This window comes from Sinocyclocheilus grahami, unplaced genomic scaffold (genome assembly GCF_001515645.1).
Source record: "Sinocyclocheilus grahami isolate Dianchi unplaced genomic scaffold, SAMN03320097.WGS_v1.1 scaffold106.1, whole genome shotgun sequence".
In the NCBI taxonomy this organism is placed as follows: Eukaryota; Metazoa; Chordata; class Actinopteri; order Cypriniformes; family Cyprinidae; genus Sinocyclocheilus; species Sinocyclocheilus grahami.
This window is the reverse complement of record NW_015505285.1, coordinates 1,852,912-1,872,483: the sequence shown is the minus strand read 5'-3', so window position 1 is coordinate 1,872,483 and position 19,572 is coordinate 1,852,912. Positions and strand designations below refer to the sequence as shown.

General features: G+C 36.6%; 1 protein-coding gene across 3 annotated transcripts in view; it reads left to right on the top strand.

Moving 5' to 3' along the window:
* LOC107588626 (zinc finger MIZ domain-containing protein 1-like) overlaps positions 1–19,572 on the top strand; it is a 136,852-nt gene that overhangs the window by 49,534 nt on the left and 67,746 nt on the right. For all 3 annotated transcript variants that reach the window (XM_016276790.1, XM_016276786.1, XM_016276789.1), the window contains exon 3: positions 6,646–6,724. The gene's annotated coding sequence lies outside the window, so the exon portion shown is untranslated. The remainder of the gene's footprint in view (positions 1–6,645; positions 6,725–19,572) is intronic.

Here is a 19,572-nt window from a genome sequence, read left to right as displayed (position 1 = left end):
AGTAAACTTGTGTCCGTTTGGTGATTTAAATAAACTGTTTTAGACTGCTGCTCCAGTTGAACGTGACGCGTCCAAAGTGTGTGTGATACCGGTGAGTTCTAGACTCAGCGCTGCACTTTTATTTTGATTATAGATAATCATCAAGTGTTCAAGAATAGAAGCAGTTAAGGTGTGAGAGTATACATACAATATCCATATGTATATAATTGTAATGCTATAGCCTTTGTGTATATATTTAAAGATGTGCATCTTTAAGCATGACAGTTGAAATGAAATGGTAACACTTTAAAATAAGAGTCCAGTTGTAGCATTAAGATTAATGAAAGATGTGTAAGTATTATTCCTTGTTAGAGTGTGTTAATTTCAACATTTACTATTACTTTGTTTTTTGTGTTTTTTTTTTACTGCTACTACTAGTATGCTTCAGTACTGTTTTTGTTAATAAAGCACTATTTTAGTTTTTGTTCAGTATCAATTTTAAAACTATCGGTTAATTAATCGGTATCGGCCAGTGTGGTCCAACCTAGCTATCGGTATCGGCAAAATCCACTATCGGTCGTCCTCTATAACTGTTACCCTGCAGACTGACATTAGCTTTTTCTTCTTCACTGGTGACCCTCTTAGAGTGCATCTTGCCTACTACAGTTACTGAGTAAATTAGAGCTGCGGAAAACATGGTGACAGATGTCTTGCATCACTCTCATGTGATTGGCTATGAGTTTTTTATTGTCTGTGTGAAGTCTCATTACCCACTGCCCCTGGAAAAGAGCCTAATAAGGCAGACAACAGTCTGCAGTCTCTATTGAACTGTACAGAGAAAAATAAAGGTCTGCACCACATGTGAAGACACCTGCTTGCTAATTTGTATGTCCGCAGAATGCTTGTGTTGTGTCTTTTTTTCAGTCAGAGCAAATATATGCTCAGATTTTGATGCGGAAAACCAATTGGGAAAAAAAGATGTCCCTCCAGCGGGTTGAGCCCTAAATGAATTATTCAGATCTGCATGTTGTGTGTTTTGCCGGCCCATTCTGCTTAATGGCATCTTTTATGGCATGCATCAGAGTCGACTCCAGATGCAAGACAGCCTCGGCATTCCATCTTTCTGCATTGGCTCACTGTGTGCCTGAGAAACGAAGCTTAAAATGCTGGAATTCATTTCACTTTTAGTGTCCCCTTAATAAACGATTCGCAAATCAATGGCTGCTTTTGTCATGTAATTTGTTTCCATGCTCAGTTTTGTGATAATATTTTGCAAGCAAGGCTCTTTGGATCAATATGAGATTGAGGGGAAAAACACAAGCCTGGCTTCTATTTTTTCTCTTCAAATATTTGCAAAATGATGCAGTTGGTGCATTATCTCATCCAGAACAATTTAGCTTCCTAATGGAATGCTAGTTTTGGTTCAGATAGGATTTGAACATGCAAATGAAAGACGATTTCATATTAAAATCTATTATAATTCTGTTTACATGCTTGATCACACTGATTATTCTTAATGATGTGTAAGTTAATGTAAATGCCTTAAGCTAAGCTTTTATCATGTAAAGGTCATAACCATTTAGGCAGAACGGCAAAACACGCACATCTTGACTTTTCAATGTCAAAACCAGAGAAAACCCACTAAATTCAAAATGTTTTTCTTGTATTGTGTTGTATTTTTATAATGAGCTGGTTTTTGAGTCATCAGTGCTTTGTTTGACATGGAACAGCCCTCATCGGCGGTGTGCAACACCTCTGTAAGTGTGTGTTTTCTATCTTTGTGTGTTTGTCTGTGTTGTGCCTGGTCTTTCCTCAGCTGCACCTGCACTAATTGTAAGTGTGCAGCTGTGATGTGAGAGCCGTACTCCAGCTGGGAGAGCTTGTTGAGCTGCCACACAAACCCGGCGAGCTAAACACCCCAGTAAGTCCCTCCTTGACTCAGCTAATGAGTGTGGAGCACAGACAATGCACCCGAATCCAGCAGCCCATCTGAGCGCCACTGCAGTCCAAGAACCGGAGGAGGTCGGCTATAGACGACTCTCAGTTTGTGCTCCTTGACCGTGAAAGTGTGGATAATCAAGCCTTTGCTGTCTCTGCCTCCTGTATGCCGACTGTGTCTTTCCTTTATTGTTAGTATCAACCCATCTCATGGGTTTCTCTCATGCTGAGTGACTCCAGATCAGTCATCCAGCCTGAAGGTCATATTTTCTTCATAAGTAAATGATACTCGCTTTGTCACAGTTTCATGTTCATGCAGGGTTTTTTTGTATTCATTATTATTAGTTGTTATTATAAAATTGGACTAATTGTTGTTTAAATGTTTCAGAAAGACATGCATTTATTATTTTTATTAAAAATAATTATAAATGTTTTTAATTAAAAAAATGTTATTATAGATTTTTTTCCATACATTTATTAATATTTTTTTGTTGTTGATCTTTTTAAAAATTTGTTTTATTATGATGCTGGATGTTTCATCAGATATGGGTTTCGATAACCTAATTGTACCAATTAAAACCGTAGTAGCCCATTGAAATCTGGAGCAGTGACAGTCCTTAAGGAATAACCTATAACATCCTTGTGTCTAAACCTTATTTCGGTAAGTCCTTGGGCATCGTGTCCGGAATAACACTGGCGGATGTTCTCTGAGAAGGACGTTAATGTGCACTTCACATTTGGTCTGTCCTCAAATGCTTAAAGGGATCCTATTATGCTTTTTCATTTTTTCAACTTTAGTTAGTCTGTAATGTTGCTGTTTGAGCATAAAAAAGATCTGCAAAGTTACAAAGCTCAAAGTCCACTTCAAAAGGAGATATTTTATTTTACAGAAATCACTTTTCAAAAACTACAACGAATGACTCGTTTGGACTACAATGCCTATTTTCCGGGATTTGTGATATCACGAATATCGACGAATGGGACGAGACCTGGTTGAGCTGCACTAGAGAAGGCAACGAGTGTTATCACTATGTCGGAGACACGCTAGCTTTCCCAAGGCAGACGAACTTAGAGTGGTTACAATCATCCGGGTTTTACAATCATTTGATTTTGACGCAATATTTACACTGAAGCTTGCAGGTGGCTATGGTAAAGGGCATGACGTTTCCCGACCAAATCACAGGACACACTGGCCCAGCTAACCAATCACAGCACATTTCGAGTTAGTCTGTAATGTTGCTGTTTGAGCATAAAAAAGATCTGCAAAGTTACAAAGCTCAAAGTCCACTTCAAAAGGAGATATTTTATTTTACAGAAATCACTTTTCAAAAACTACAACGAATGACTCGTTTGGACTACAATGCCTATTTTCCGGGATTTGTGATATCAACTATTCGAGCCGTTCATGCCAGACTGGGGAGAGAGGTGTTGTAATAATGTAAAATATGTGAAAAATAATGTGTTTTTCGAACAACCTATTATGAGAGCCTGTTCTAGTACACCCCCCAAAACAAAATCAAGTAAAAGAGCATAATAAGACCCCTTTAATGCAAGTACTGTAGAGCATTTTGTTAATTAAAAGGATATGTCCAATTTAATTTGACTCAAAAATAAGAAAATAAATGAGAGGGTCACAGCGGCCAACCAGATTTGAGTGTAATTTAATAGCATACTGTGTGGAAGTTATTATTTTTATTATCATCATCATTCTGGTACCTGTTGTCACTGTGACCTATATTCTGGTGTATCAAAAGTGGTATGTGGGTATTAGAAATACAGTCAGGATAACCGAGTCCATTCATAGTCGAAGCATGATCCCATTAGGATATCAGTAGTTTTGCTTTTTCAAAAGCTGACTTGAAATATTCATATGAAATTACAGCTATATGGGTCCGTAGGGGTTGATAGCAGGAATTCAAGCAATAAACACACCTAATAGACCCTGCACTCCAGTCGCATGCGGAGGCCAGAGAATCAGACAGATTGTCACTTTTTTCCCTTTAGATTATAAGCCCATTTATTCAGGCTCAATAACAGTTGCATGACAGGATATGGATGGTGGAGTTGTAGAAGCTGATGAGAAAGATAAACAAAGACAGAAAGTTTTATATTAACGGATTATTGCTGCCTTCAAGTCATGTCAGAATTATCGTATTTACGAGAAGAGCGCTCATGTGCCATCAGTGCCAGTGGGGAATCCTGGATTTTCTTTGAACCCTGACTTTTTGAGTCTAGGATGTGTCCATTAAATAATCACAGTGGATGATTTTGCTTATAGGTTATAATTGAGCTGGAGTGAAGAATGTTGACTGTACAATTTAGTACTGTACGTTTCTTCATCTTAGTGTGCTACATAAAAGCTTCCAGGGTTTGTCTGCAAATTACATGTCTGTTTTTCCAGAACATTTAATGGTGTAAATTAAAAGTTGTAAAATGACTTTCAAACTCATAAGATGTTGTATGTTGTTAAATCTCATTGTGTGATTTGTTCTGTAGTAGGTAATCTGTGTTGTGGTCTAGGCTTAATACAAATGTTTGTTGTTCTTACTCAAACCACGCCCCTTCGCATACATCAAGTAAGGTATAAATTACAGTCAGCCTGTCGTTATTGCAACATACTGTAAACCCTGACGGGGTGATGATCGGGACCCTCAAGGCAAGTCCACTTTTTCCACAGCTCCTTAACCAATAAATGTGTTTTTATTTTAGTCTTACTTTTTATTTGGTGTGCTGGTTGTGACATCATGGAATGGCAAAGAATACTCATGAATATTAAGTCATGAACAGAGAATTTATCACTATCTTTTATTGTTTTTTTTTATGTGCTTGAAATTAATATTGTTTCTCTGATGCTGTCAGTGACAGGTTTCATTGACCTTTCAGCATTATTACAGGTTATTAAAGAGAATTGTCATAAAGTTAATTATTTTGTTGTTACATTAAAACATCAGCATTAAATAGACCAACAGTTAAATTTAAAAAAAAAAATGCATTTAGTTGGATATCTTGGGATGGTCAGTTTGTTTGAATCAGTTGGACCTAGGCAAGTTGATGCATTAGCACGTGCTTGAAATTAATATTGTTTCTCTGATGCTGTCAGTGACAGGTTTCATTGACCTTTCAGCATTATTACAGGTTATTAAAGAGAATTGTCATAAAGTTAATTATTTTGTTGTTACATTAAAACATCAGCATTAAATAGACCAACAGTTAAATTTAAAAAAAAAATGCATTTAGTTGGATATCTTGGGATGGTCAGTTTGTTTGAATCAGTTGGACCTAGGCAAGTTGATGCATTAGCACTTTTTTTATGTTATTAACCCTAGAACCGCCACGGGGTAAATTTTACCCGTGGCTGTTTTTCAAATGTACATAAAAGATTTAAAATAAAACATTTAAGTCTCCCAGTCATTGACTTTTACTAAAATTATGTAATTTACAATCCAATGTTGTTACAAATTATTTTGATAAAACCAGATCAAGAAACGGGGCATTTATACCTATAAGCGCCAGCGGGTCAAACTTACCCACCTATATAATGCATGTATTTTTGGGCTGTCATTTTCTTTCCGCTTATGTTTTAACATTGTACATTTCAACGGCAATGCCTTTCACTCTTATCACATGGTTATCAGTTTCATAAATAAAGTCAAAGTGACTAAAAAAAGGCGATTTATGGAAGGTAGGTATTAGAAACACTAAATGCCATGAGCGATGGAGAGTCTGATGGTAAGTTATGAGTCCTGGGTCGGCTCAGCATCTGACGGCTCATCTGACAGTGATCCAGATATCGTATTTACATGTTTTAGCCTCACGTTACTCTAATTGGTCAAACTTTGGTTTAATTATAAAATTTTTGTCTTGCCATATAGTTTATTGTTCGCTACTGTGTTGCTATTCTAGTCTGGCCATTTCCTGAAGAAAAAAAAAATCTGATCTACAGTATATGATGTAATGAATAAAACCAATTTTTGAATACCCAAAGTTTAATGGTGTTGTTCTCTTATTCAAATTATAAATTATATAACTAAACAAATTAATAAATATTTAGGTGAAGCTAAATCATCCTATGCAGTGTGGTGAATTATTATTGCTCATTATGGTCTATAGGCTATTTTAGTCATTTAAATACCATGGGTTATCTTAATATATTGATTAATGACATTGTATTATAATATTAGCCTACACCACCCAAATATTTAGGCTACTACCTTCTAATTTCCGTTGTCAGTGCAGGCTTTTTTTTCTGCATTAAAAAAATCTTGAACATAAAACAGGAAGATAAAAATATAGTTGATGACTAGACAGAATCATTTCATGACTCTAGACACTTCTTTGTGAAGACAGTGGCATAATACAGTGAAATAATATGTTCTTTAGCCATATAAATACAGTTGTCATGTGCGTGGGTAAAATTTACCCGCTGGCGCTTTTAGGTATACAGCGACCTCTGGCAGTTCTAGTGTTAAAGACAGCTTTTTTTTCTTGTAATTAGGCTGAATTTGACTGTTTTTTATGAAAAAAATATTACAGTTGCCGTTACATATCATCACTATAATGGTTAGATTGTCTCCTGTACTAGCTGATAAATGCCACTGATCACAATGGTACATCAAGCAGGGAAGGTATAATGGGGAATTATGAATACTGAGAACAACATATGTAACTGTGCACACCATTTACTTTGGCAAAGGATTAATATAATGTGTTCTTTTTTTTAACTTCCAGATCACTTTCATCTATGATTGATGAAGATATGTGAGTGAATTTGCCAAATACTGAACAAAGAAATCTACTGCATCCTCCGGTAAGTGCTTTGACTGATGATCCTTCACTGCTCATTTCTGCTAATGATTGTTCACCTAATCGCAGATTTGCACACACACGTGCCGCTTGCATGCTGTTATCTTCAAAACAACTTTCCCGAATTAACTCGAATGGCGTAATTGGTGCTAAAAACTGGAAAGCATGCATGTTATCGTGTCAGACGCTCATATTTCTCGAGCACAGTCAAACGACGAATTTATTTAGTGTTTTTGAGCAGCAACAGAACGCTCTGTATAACATGAGTCATAATTAGCAGCGGGGCCTCTCAAATCACTCGCTGCTTTGTTGTTCCCCCTTACAACGTCAGTGTCAGTTTTTTTATGTGATTATTAAAGGCAGGCACAATTACTGAGATGTGAGATTCTTTGGAAAAAAAATCAGTTTGAGCAGGCAGTCGGAGACAATCGTCTAAACGGCACATGTGGCATGAAGTGTTTCATCCTGAGCCTTTAATACGTTCACCGCTTTTTGCCTAGTCTTGTGTACTGATGCGACATGGAACAGCTCGAAGGTGAAAATGTGTTTTTTTTTGGTAGCATATACATTATGCTAATGAGTTTGCAAGGAGGCGGAGCCATAAAGGCCAGATTGCCAGGAGAAGAGAAGCCTGTAAATTATGGATGCAAACTGCCATATCTGTCAGGGCAAAGAAAAGAGAGGGGTTAGGAGAAACCACAAGTCATGCATATCAGATTATCCTTCTTTTACCCCTCCTGCTCCCTCACTTTTACTAAATTTTCTTATCATGCTTCTTGAGCAAACTTGCACACACAATCTGGGCTGTGTATCTCCAGTCACATGAGGGCCAGAGGTGCTGACGAGCTGGAATGCTTGGCCTGGTATTTCCTGATGCTCACACACACATGTACACAAACACACACTCGCGTAAACGCACGGGGCAGGCTATATATTTGTGGATGGGTTCATGGGTCCATAGAGACTTCTTTTTATTTATTGCAGACAAAATGTATTGCTGTTCACGATTTTTTGTTTGTTTGTTTGTTTTTGAAAGATGTCTCTTATGCTCACCAAGGCTGAATTTATTTGATCAAAAATACAGTAAAACTGTAATATTGTCAAATATTATTGCAATTTAAAATAACAATTTCTATTTTAATCATTTGTAAAGTGTAATTTAATCCTGATTCTTATAAAAATCTTATTAATTCTTATTTCTTCTTCTTTAATGTCAACCTTGCTGAAAAAAAGTATGAATTGCTTTCAAAAGAAAATGGTGGTGGTGTGTGTGTCTGTATATATATATATGCATTTACTTAAGTAAATAATTAACATCCTCTCTGATAAAGGCACTTTATAAGTCTTATTTATGAAAAGATTGTATGAAAACTTACCATCTGCTCTGGCATGTGACTGGCAATTATTTTTGTTGAACTGAAAGATTATGAATCATTTAGTTTTGTAATTGGACACAATCTTCACCAAAGGGAAAAAAAATCAGTCTATATAAAATAATTGAATAATTCCAAAGCTAATTAAATGCTGCATGCATTATAAAAGCCTTTCACAAGGTAAAATCTTTAAGATAAATGAATAAACTCATTAAAATGTTCTTAAAAAGGTCTATTTTCAACCTTCATTCTAGTTATTCAGTGATTCATTCTGTTCTGTTTTGTTCCTACCTTCACAAAACGGGGGAATTTCCGATAGTGGTGGGTTTCAGCGAGATCAGGTCAGAAGTGGGTGGGTCTCTGTGAAAGTATATGTGTTTGTGGGGGAATAATGGAGCCATTCTTCAGCTCTATGGAAGCCGCTATACAGGGGCGTGTGGTGGACCTGCCAGAGGCACTGGGTTCTCCTTAAAATAGCTCCAACCCTCGAATGTCAGAAGCAAAGCTGAGACTGCGCACCGAACACTGGCCATTTGACCGAGTGCATCAAAGAAATCTCTATGAAGTCCTTGAGATTTTTGCCGCAACCAGGAAAACATCCAGTCATAATAAGTTAATCATGTTTTGATTTTGATCTAATATTGAAACGTGGCAGTCTTTTGACATTTGTGCAGAAATAAATTTCCGTATCATACCACAAACCCACAAATCTGTGTGCATGCATGGCAGGCAGATCCAGAGAGCTAGTAGGTTGCCCATCAGGATGTTTGTTTAACAATGATTCAAAAGGTCATTTAGTTGGACTATGCGGTTAGGATTATTTTTGCTGTAATCAGAATGATTTCATACCAAGTCACATGTTTGACATGGGTTCATGATTTCAGTGATCAATTTGACTGCTTCTTGCACTACAAACAGTAGCAGAAAGCTCAGAGAAAACACAAGCAGGGATCAATCCGGTCTGCCCATGAGTGGCAAAAGTAAACAAAACTAACATTTTAAATAAATCTGATTATTTTTTTCTTTTCTTTAGAAACCACAAGTCTCTAAAAACCCAGTCAGAAGAGTTTATGCTATTCCTCTGGTATTTATTATTAGTAAACCATTATGCTGCTCGATTCTCAAAGCTGGTGGAATAAATTTCTTTCGGCAGTATTTCACCTCTGTCTTATTTACTAACCACCCGCAATCTAGTTTTACCAGACTTTATTTTTTATGTGTTTTTTTTAGTCCAGACATTAAAAGAATGAATTCAGTTGGGTTCAGTTTTGTTTAGACCCCAAACATTCTTCAAGATATCTCGTTTTATGTTATGCATAAGTCATACAGATTTGGAATGACATAAGGTTAAACTATTTTAAGTGAATTATCCCTTTAAAATAAGAGAAATTTACTTGAGAATCAATATTGCATAACATATTTTAACTGTAAAATTAGACAAATATTTATTAAGAATAAGATTTAGATTGTACATTGTTCACTTAAGCTAGTTAACGTTGCACCATTGCGCCATTGCTGCTCACAGAAAGCTGGTGGTAAATTCAATTTTGTTTACATTTTCTATTGATTGCAATTCTTCATGTGATGATCAAATGATGGAGAAGTGCACTGGAACGTTCTAAAAATCCATATGTCTAGACAAACGTACTTTTTGTCATTTTAAAGAACTGATTTAGTTGTCTGCTGTGGTGGAGCGATTGTCCCAGTAAAGTATGTCAGATTGTGGTAGTCTGTCGTAGGCTTGCAAAGGGGTGGACAATTTTCGGAAACCTTCCAAAAATCCCTGGAAGATTCCAAAAAATCCTGGAAAGTTTGCAAAATTTCTGGAATGTTTCCAAAATTTCTGGAATGTGTCCGAAATGTACTGGAAATGTTCCACCTTTTTGCAACCAGAATATGTTGTGACACCTAGAACCACGTACAAGATGGGTAAATCCAGGCATGCAGATTGTGTTCAGGACAGAATTTTTGGTGTGCTTCTACTGTTACCTGCATTGCACAAGTAGTAGGTCTATAGCATAAAAAACAGTGCAAGCAAACAAATGATAATATCAGTGTGTGCTGCTTCTGTTTTGTCCTTAACCTTCTGGCAAAGTTGATTTTGTGACAGTGGTATGGCCATGTTAATGGTATAATAAAGGATACTGTAGCAATTTGAACAACAAATGAATTCCCGTTAGGGCCACCAGTGTTACAGACACCTTGCGTGCTTCACCCTGTGCCCAGGTGAGTGTAATCAATGACCGAATGGTTCATAAATAACATGCTTGATTTCTCAGGCTCAGTGCTTGGCCGTAGCGAACTCCCGCCACGACACCTCATGTGTACTTTTAACCTTGCTTGTGCAGACAGATGAGTGCTGGAATCGACCCTCCAAAGGGGATTGAAGAGAGCTGAGACAAATAACATTAGAGGGCAAAAGCAGATCGGGGAGGTTGAGTTTTCTGGATACAGACACAAAGCCGACTGATCTCATTTGATATAATTTATGATTTGAGATTAATCAGATGTAGAAAACCTGTGTTGAGGAAGCTGCTATGAAACTGTTACTTAGTTTCAGAATTTAACTACATCTAAGTCACACTTTTTGAAGTAAATGGCTACATTTGAAGCTATTTAAGGGAGTAGTTTTTTTAAATAGTATGAGGCCTCAATTTGACAACTTGAATAGATACATTTACACTTAACCAAATAAAACTAGAAAAAAAAAATGTTTTTAGGAACCAGTTTATTTACATATGAACCATTCAGATGAATGAATCACTGAAATGTTCTTGAATGAACATGTTTCAATTTTGCTTCAGTTCACTCGTTTTGTCACGCGACACCGCTAGTTGTTGGAAAAAATAGCATGATACTGGAAAAACTACTGTTTTGAACACAACCAAGCTGCTGAAAAATTTAGTTAGTAGTGTCGCTACCTTCAGTTAGTTCCGTCCCAACACCAATCCTCATAGTGACCTATAAATGTCACGAATTAAGACTTTGTTAACTGACCCTTGGACAGTAAGACATGTAATGGGTCTGTAGTTTACCTCGGGCTCTTTATGTGATTTACAGCCCTGTTCCAGTCTGAACTGTAAATATTCATGTCCTTGGAGCAGACGAGACATGATCTCATTCGCTTCTGCCAGGGCATCTCGTGTAGGCACAGGCTCCGCAGATGTAAATCGCTGTTTACTTCATTACATCATTAGCTGTGTTTCCTTGGGCCCTTGAGAAATGAGGTGAAACACGCTGGTTACTGTGTGCCCTCTATGCCCTATCGAGCTGGAGAAACCCGCCAAGTGAAGCTTATTTCCTCCCTCTATTTGCAGAGGAGATTGTTTGGCGATCCTGTTGAATTTCTTGGACAAATAACTTGTGTGCACATCTAAATTATAGAACATTTGCCAATTTAGGAAGCCTTTTCTTGCATTTATCATATCATTGCACCTTTATTTGCCTCTTCAGTGATTTCCGGGTGATTGGATTTCAACACGGATGGAAAGATGGCAGATTTCATTGAAAGGTTTGTTAAAAACCGCTCCGCACAATAGCGCTCCAAGGTAAAGTGCTAAAAGAGAAGCTCTTGTTTATGAAAGGGGTGTGTAGAGCTTAGAGCAGGTGCAAAAGTAGATCATACTTACAGTATCATGTCTTTATTGTGGACTCCTTGCTACTAATGTGTTTGCTCTGACAAGGTGTGTTACATCTGATGCTTTTCTCTGTTTGTTTAAGGAATCAGATAAAAATTAAATAGACTGCTGTAAAAGGAATGGAGTTCAAAGATTAACGTGTTTTTCTCTAAAACAACTTTCAATTAATTTGAGCATCCACGACATGATAATGATGCAACAGCATTCTGTGCATCATTTAACATCACAAAGAAGGCGTCATGCACCATGGAATGAATCCACTATGGTAATCCTGGCGTTTTATAGAAAAATAAGATGGTGGTGTCTTGGGTTGAAATGGAACTGGAATCTTTCTGTGAGTTGCTCTGTTTGAAAAAAAAAAAAAAAAAAGGCAATAATGATAACCAATAATCAACAGCTTGTTGTGGCCAGATTTTATTTGATCCTTTTATTTTTTATTTTATATTATATATATATATTATATAATTTTATATTATTATATTTATATTATTTTATTATTTTTTTATTTTTATATAATAAAATAATAATTTTTACAATTATTTATAATAATTTCCCAAAATAGATGTTATGTAAAAGCTTACAATCAGTGAAAGATTTTACAATGCATATAGGCAGTTTGAGGCAATGTCTGCTTTTTATTTTGCTGACAAATTAGAAACGTTTCATTGCACAATTTTTTAAAATAAATTCATGATTTGATTGGATCATTACTGGAATTATTGGCTGCAATTCCACTATTGGTATCAATAATAGTTTCATTATATATTTTTCATATTGTGCACCTGAAAACCAGAGAACAAGAATCAGACAAAAGACAGACTCCCAGAATCCCAACGGTGCTTACATGTGTGTATTTGAAGTACAAGCTCCTTTCAAAAGCCTCTCATTAGGAGCACAGGAAGCTTGTCAGTGTGCCGGTTAAGTGTTGGTGTGAGTAGGACCAGTGCGGCCTCTTGTACTCACTCGATTACGCACCTAATCAAATCACCTGCTTGTTTATACGCTCTGTACTCCGGCGTCAGAAAAACAGCTCTGCTTCATTCATACCGCCCGTTTTCCTTTGAGGACTTCCAAACAATAGCAGCGGTCTGTGCTTTCCTCCCAAAGGCAGGCTGCTGGATTTGAATTTCTCTTTCTTGTTGGACTCCAAATCCACATGCACTTGTAACATGTTCAAACTGTTTTCCGTGTGCTTTAGGAATCCTCTCATGTTCAGAAGCAGCGATTGATTTGTTTAAAGCCGGTGGCATCATAATCACCCCACAAGTGGAAGGAGCTGACTTACATTTTCCGCTCTGTTATACTTGCGTTATTGGAGTGTGGCTTTCCTGAATGCGCTGGCTGAGAGTTTGTGGCTATTGCAGTACAACAATATTGTCTCTGTATTGGGCTTAGTTGTTCACTGAGAGACAGACTACAAATGGCCGGGTTGCTGCTTGTTTAAATGCTCCCAAGCATTGCTAATGCCTGGATTATCTCCTAGAGAAATGATTTAGTGAAAATAATGGCTTCACAATGGTCCCGCTGCAGCAGATATACGCACCAACCCAATAAACAGTCCTCTGAGACTGAGCGTATTGATTGTAGCAATAATATTGCCCTATTCCCTCAGAAAAATATATATAAATACAAGAATAATACGCTTTTTTTATTTATTCCAAAGCTGACTTGTGCTAAGCCCACCTGATGCTGAATCCGGAAAAGAATGGCAAACATGGAAACGTGGGTTTGGAAACCCTTTTTTCGTTTCCTGCGAGAAGTGCAGAGATCATCAGAAATATTGGCATAACTTCACCCGGCTCATTGTCTGCGGTCGGAGCCCCTCCACCCCCACTCCATGTTTACGCCGAGACGCTCTGCCTGCCTTAGGATCAGCTATGACATCATTTCGTCACAGCTGCGGGCCGCACACGAGGCGTGGAGAGGGAACAATTGACCAGGGGGGACGCAGGAAGAGCCGACTGACCTGATTGCTCAGCTGGCCGAGCAACTGGGAAGGAAGGCCCAAGGCGGAGCCGTGGATGTGGGGAGGGGTGATGGTGGTGGACAGTGCCCCCGTCACCCTCCCCTCCTCCTGGATGCAGTGTTCGTGATCGCCCTGCCCTCTGCTGTTCTCCTGCCTGCCTGCTTGACTGAGCCAAAGCAGATTTGTACATGAAAAATGATCTACAATATCTGTGACTGTATCAGCTTCCAGATATAGACGTTCATGATAGGCTAAATCCCCTTTAAAGAGGGCTTTATCCCACTCACTGAAAAGCCACGGAGAACAGCACATTCTTTTATCTCGGCACCTAAGTATGTTCTAAATACGCGCCATGTTTTGAGTTGCGACACCAATCAGTCCCGATCGGCTTGTGTTTGGTGCGCTTAGCGGGAAAGGTTATTGTTTAAATGTTAGCGCAATCTACATTTCATTGATCGGTCTTAATTATTAGACGCACAGCTGCTGCCTGAATACGAATCAGATGGACGTTTCATCTATGTATAGATAGACAGCTGGAAAGGGCACCATGCATATGACCTACCACATGTTCATTTCCATATAGAGAAAGAATACAGCAGTGTACAATAACTTTGATATGACAAACACTTCTTTGGAGAGTATAGAGCCTGTTATTTTAAAATTGCTTTACAATTTAATATTATTGCTTTTTATTATTGTTATCAGTAATAATATTATTATCAATATTATTAGTATTATTCATATTAATATTAACAGCATAAAATTATTATTATTATTAATAATAGTAGTTGTAGTAGTAGTGTGTGGTAATTTTTAATAAAATGTTTTTATTATATATTATTTAATATATTTTAATACAAATAAACACAAAGTATTATTATTATTTTATTATTATTATTAGTACTATTATTATTATTATGTCAGTATTTTCATCATTTCTGTTTTAAGGTTAAATCTTTCCAAAAAATTAAAACCTTGTTTTGGTCCCTCATGTCATTCTAAACCTGTATGTATTTTAAAGAGATATTTTGAAGTATGTTTAAGTTGTAACTTTTCCAAACAATGAAAGTCAGTGGGTTCCACAACACTGGACCCCATTTAATATATATAATCTAATATAATTTTATATAAAAATGCTTACAGGTTTAAAATGAAGTAAATAATGACTAGTTTCAGTTTTGGGTAAACTATTCCTTTTAAGACCCCCAGGGATATGTGTACCCATGGTTGTGGATTGCTGAACTAAGTTAGTTGTGTCCCAACCAATGTAAACCTACTTTTTATTTGAGGACAGGGAATAAAAGCCTGAAAATAGATAACAAACCAGAACGCATAAATCGGGAGAGGGGCAATCGGGTGCATTTGTGTGTGTATGTTTGCGTTTGGGTTAGAGATTGCGATAGCCCTTTCCTCCTTAAGAGATATGTTTTCAGTGCAAGGAGCCGATTCCCGTGAGGCGGGTGATCCTTTTTAATGACAGGGATTCATCTGTTAGCGCGTCCCTCAGGCCCCACGCAGCTCCCACCAGCCCACAGAAAATGGGCGGCAGCCTCAGGAGAGCGCACCTCCTCAGCTCCTCAAGATGCCGTGTGGGAGTTTAATTACTCCTGCGGCCACAAACCGCAGCTTACGCGCGCTCATTACTACAAATGCCTTCATTCTCTGCTGTTTTTAATCATTTTTAGGCAAAAATATCACACCGGAGATGCCCGTGCCAAAGTGAGAAATAGAACGAGAGCAGAAAGCAAGAGATTGCTCTTGTGAGGGGGTTGGGTTGGTTGTGTTTGAATAGAGGGTCGAAGTGAGGGTGCTAGCCTTCAGGGAGGAGAGGGGGCTTACTTAGAGACAGGACTTTGAATTACTAACTCGACAAAAAGGACTAAACATTTATTCAGTCAGGTCCTTCTGGTCTTTAGGGCCTATCCCTGCTGCTTTAATGAACTTATTTTGACTCCGTTTAGTTCATCCACCACTACTTAGAAGAATTAGGCTACGATTTGTCTCTTCATATTTGCTCAAAGGCTTTAAAGTGTCACCACTTGAAGTAGCCAACGATTTAAAGAATAGTTTGTGTAAAACCTGATGATCCATGTTTTCCAGAATGATTTGAGATGTTCTAAAGAGCATCTTGCGCTTCAAGTGAACTGCAGATTTGCAGCTTCCATTGCTTAATAGTTATGTTTCAATTTGCTAATTTAATTAGAAAATTGCAGATGTGATTTAGCGAATAAAGCAGCATTTTAATTTTATGTAGATGTTTTATGCAGCTGCAGATGCCTTATGGGAGCATTAGCATGTTGGACAGTTCTTCTGCCAGGTAATAGTAGCGAATTATTCGCTGACACAATTCTTGTTGAGGCAAAGTCATGTCTTTTTGTTATACATATCTGGAAATTTATGTGGTAAATGCGTTTCCATCAGTTTACATACAAGTAATTTGATTTTTTAAAATTATTTATTATTATTATTTTAAATTTTTGAAATTTGTATTTTGGAACTTTATTTTGCATTCTGGTGTTTCCATCCTCCATTTTATGCGAACTTTGCATTAAAAAAAAAGAAAAAAAAATATATATTAGACACATACATGCATTTGAATTTGTTTAAAATGCAAATATAATTTTATTATATATACACACACACACACACACACACAGCACCGTTCTATTTTTAATTATTGTCATTTTAATTGTAGATTTTTATTTCTTTTTTTCTGTAATAATTTATATTTTATTTTGTTGTGGGCAAATTTGGAACTTTATTTTGCATTCTGGTGTTTCCATCCTCCATTTTATGCGAACTTTGCATTAAAAAAAAAGAAAAAAATATATATATTAGACACATACATGCATTTGAATTTGTTTAAAATGCAAATATAATTTTATTATATATACACACACACACACACAGCACCGTTCTATTTTTAATTATTGTCATTTTAATTGTAGATTTTTATTTCTTTTTTTCTGTAATAATTTATATTTTATTTTGTTGTGGGCAAAATTTTTTTTTGTGTTTTCCCCTATAGTAACTATGTGAAAATTTGCACAATACAAAATGGGCAGAATCTTCGTCATGCATTGGCTTATCTGATTAGTGACCTAGAAGTATTCCAGAAACAGATATGTTTGTATTGATTTTCCATTATAAGTTTAAATAAAAAAGCATTCTGCCTATTTCTAGGTTAAAATTTGATTTTCATCTGATTTTTTTCTGTTCTCAAACCACACTGTATATCCCATCTTCAAAAAGCAGTCCACATGCATCCTTCCTTTCCATTTTGTTTGCACTGTTAGAAGTGCCAAGGCCGTGCAAATGTACTCCCTGTGAGGTAATGAGTGGCAAACCAATACGTGCTGCATTCTCCTTTTAATTACCGTTAGTCCACTAGCTGTTTTCTAATGAGGTCATGTCAATATTGAGCCTTATACTTCCCTCTGTCGTTAGGAGCTTCCAGAGAGCAGACACACTGCCCTCCTCACTGGATGGGCTGTAGCAGACTGGCCAATGATCTGATTTTGTGTATTTATTCATTTCTTCACTGGCAATCTGTTAAAAGCTTTCTGAAAGGGTTTATGTCATCTGTTCTACATAAGTAAGCACCCTTCTGATGGTTACACTTGCAATTGGATCTGTCTGAAAGAGGCTCTTCCTTCCCTGTCTTCTGTCGCTTGCTTTCTCAGCCTGCTTGTCTCTCTGAGAGACATATTACTGGCTGTAACCCGGCTCTCAGGGGCCTGCTCTGGGTGGCTGCCGTCTGCATCAAGGGGAATTTCTGCAGACATTGTGCAGGCTCTCAGATCATTACCAGCCTCCTTCACTGAGCCTTTGTTCCCCCCCTCCGCCTACTTGGGTGCTGAGCTGACACGCGGCGCTGTCGACGTGAAGACCAACCACCAAACAGTGCTTCTCCTGACGTAGCGCCATGCAGAGGACAAGCCGACTGTCACTCCTCCGCTTGTCTGTCCCTCCTCCCCTCACTGTGTCATCTTAAATCTGTTCATCTGTTAACAAAGCATCAGACAGCTTATTATGAAGGTGTGAAAAGCAGAGAAAATCACTCCACATTCTTGCATTGAGACACTGTGTCAAAAAGCCAGTTTCAGTATTAATTTTATTTTGCATTGTGGTGTTTCCATCCTCCATTCTATGCCAACTTTGCATCTAAAAAATGCATTTTATTAATCTATATTTATGTTTTTCAGTTGAAATATCTGAATTTTTAAAAGATGAATGAAAAGTTTGGTTCCAAAATGCTATAAATTCATTTTGGGTTAGGGTTAGGGTAATCTAACCCTAAATGGGGTATTAATTTGAGTAAAAATGTATTTTCTTTACCAAGAAAGTGGCAAGATGAAAACCACTATTTTCTGTTTCAAACTTTCACATAGTATCTTTAGGTTATAATAACATAAAAAATTCAAATCCAGATTTTGATTTTCAAAGATTTATTATAAAAACTGATTATTTTTCCCCCAAAATGCAATAAATCCATTGAATCAATATGTTATTTTTCATGTTGAAACTGTTTAAAAACACACACAAAATAAAATACACAATAAAGTAAGTTGATCCACATACAATATGATAGCCTCTGAAACCACCACAGAATCATCAATGCAGTCAAAATTATTATTATTATTATTTTTTTTTAGGGCTGCACGATAAATCGCATGCGATTGTCAAGCGCATCTCTTCAGTAAAGCCGGTTCTGTGATTAGTAGTAAATCTCCATCACGTGCTTTCAGATGGAGCAGCATTTAATACACAGAGCCATAAATCACTGACAAGCTACGCAATATCGCGTTCATAATCGAAGGTGAGTCATCTGCGATTATGAACACGATATTGCGTAGCTTGTCAGTTACTGTTTACAATGCGTGGAATGGTGCGCTGTGATTGGTTGAGCGTATATATATATTTAATTGTTTCTGTAAAATTTATATTTAAACCATGTAATCATGATATTCTTCAATATTAAATAATCTTGATCAATATTATATTATTAATCAATATTATTTCAATATTTTACATTACATAAAAAATGCCTTTAAAATGCTCCCGCTCTACATTTAAAATGTTCTTAAATAAATTTTTATTTTTTATAATTAATTATACATTTTAAATTAAAAAATCCAAAATTACCTTAGTTATATAAAATGTATAATATTTAAGTATATTAATTTAAATATAAAAATAAATATTTAAATATTTAATATTAGCTAAATATTTATTTTAGATTAATTCTTTTCAATTTAAAATGAATAAAAATATATAATTTTTTATAAAATATATGAAGAGTTTGGTTCCAAATGCAATAAACGCCTTTTTTTTTTAAATTGTGTTTCCACCAAAGTCAGTATTGTATCTGGTCGGTATTGAAAAGTCAATTTTGAATTTTACGCAAAATGTGATATCCGCCGAGTTATTCTGTCATGTTTTCTCCCTTTCTTTCCAAACCGTGACAAACGCCAGTCTAGGGCTGGGTATCGTTCAAAAATTTCCGATATCGATACCGATACCTTGACTTCGATACCGGTTCCTGAACGATACTTTTTTCGATACCAATTTTATGACATCTATTTGAACAAGATTACATTATCTAAAAAAAAAACTTTGGTTTTATTTTTCAGCTTGTTGATGTTTATACAGACTCAAAGCCACTGCACAAAGGAACAAAATGTAACAAACAAAAAATCAGTGCAAATAGTTTTAATAAAGCTCAAATAGTCTTCAGTTTACACATCTGTTAGCTACATTTACACTAGTGCGTGTGGCAGAATCACCTAGCTCAGACAGAATCGTCATTTCTATTCATTTTCCACTGATTTACTGATAAGCATTAGCAGTTTCTAGCGCTGTCTGCCTGTGCTCT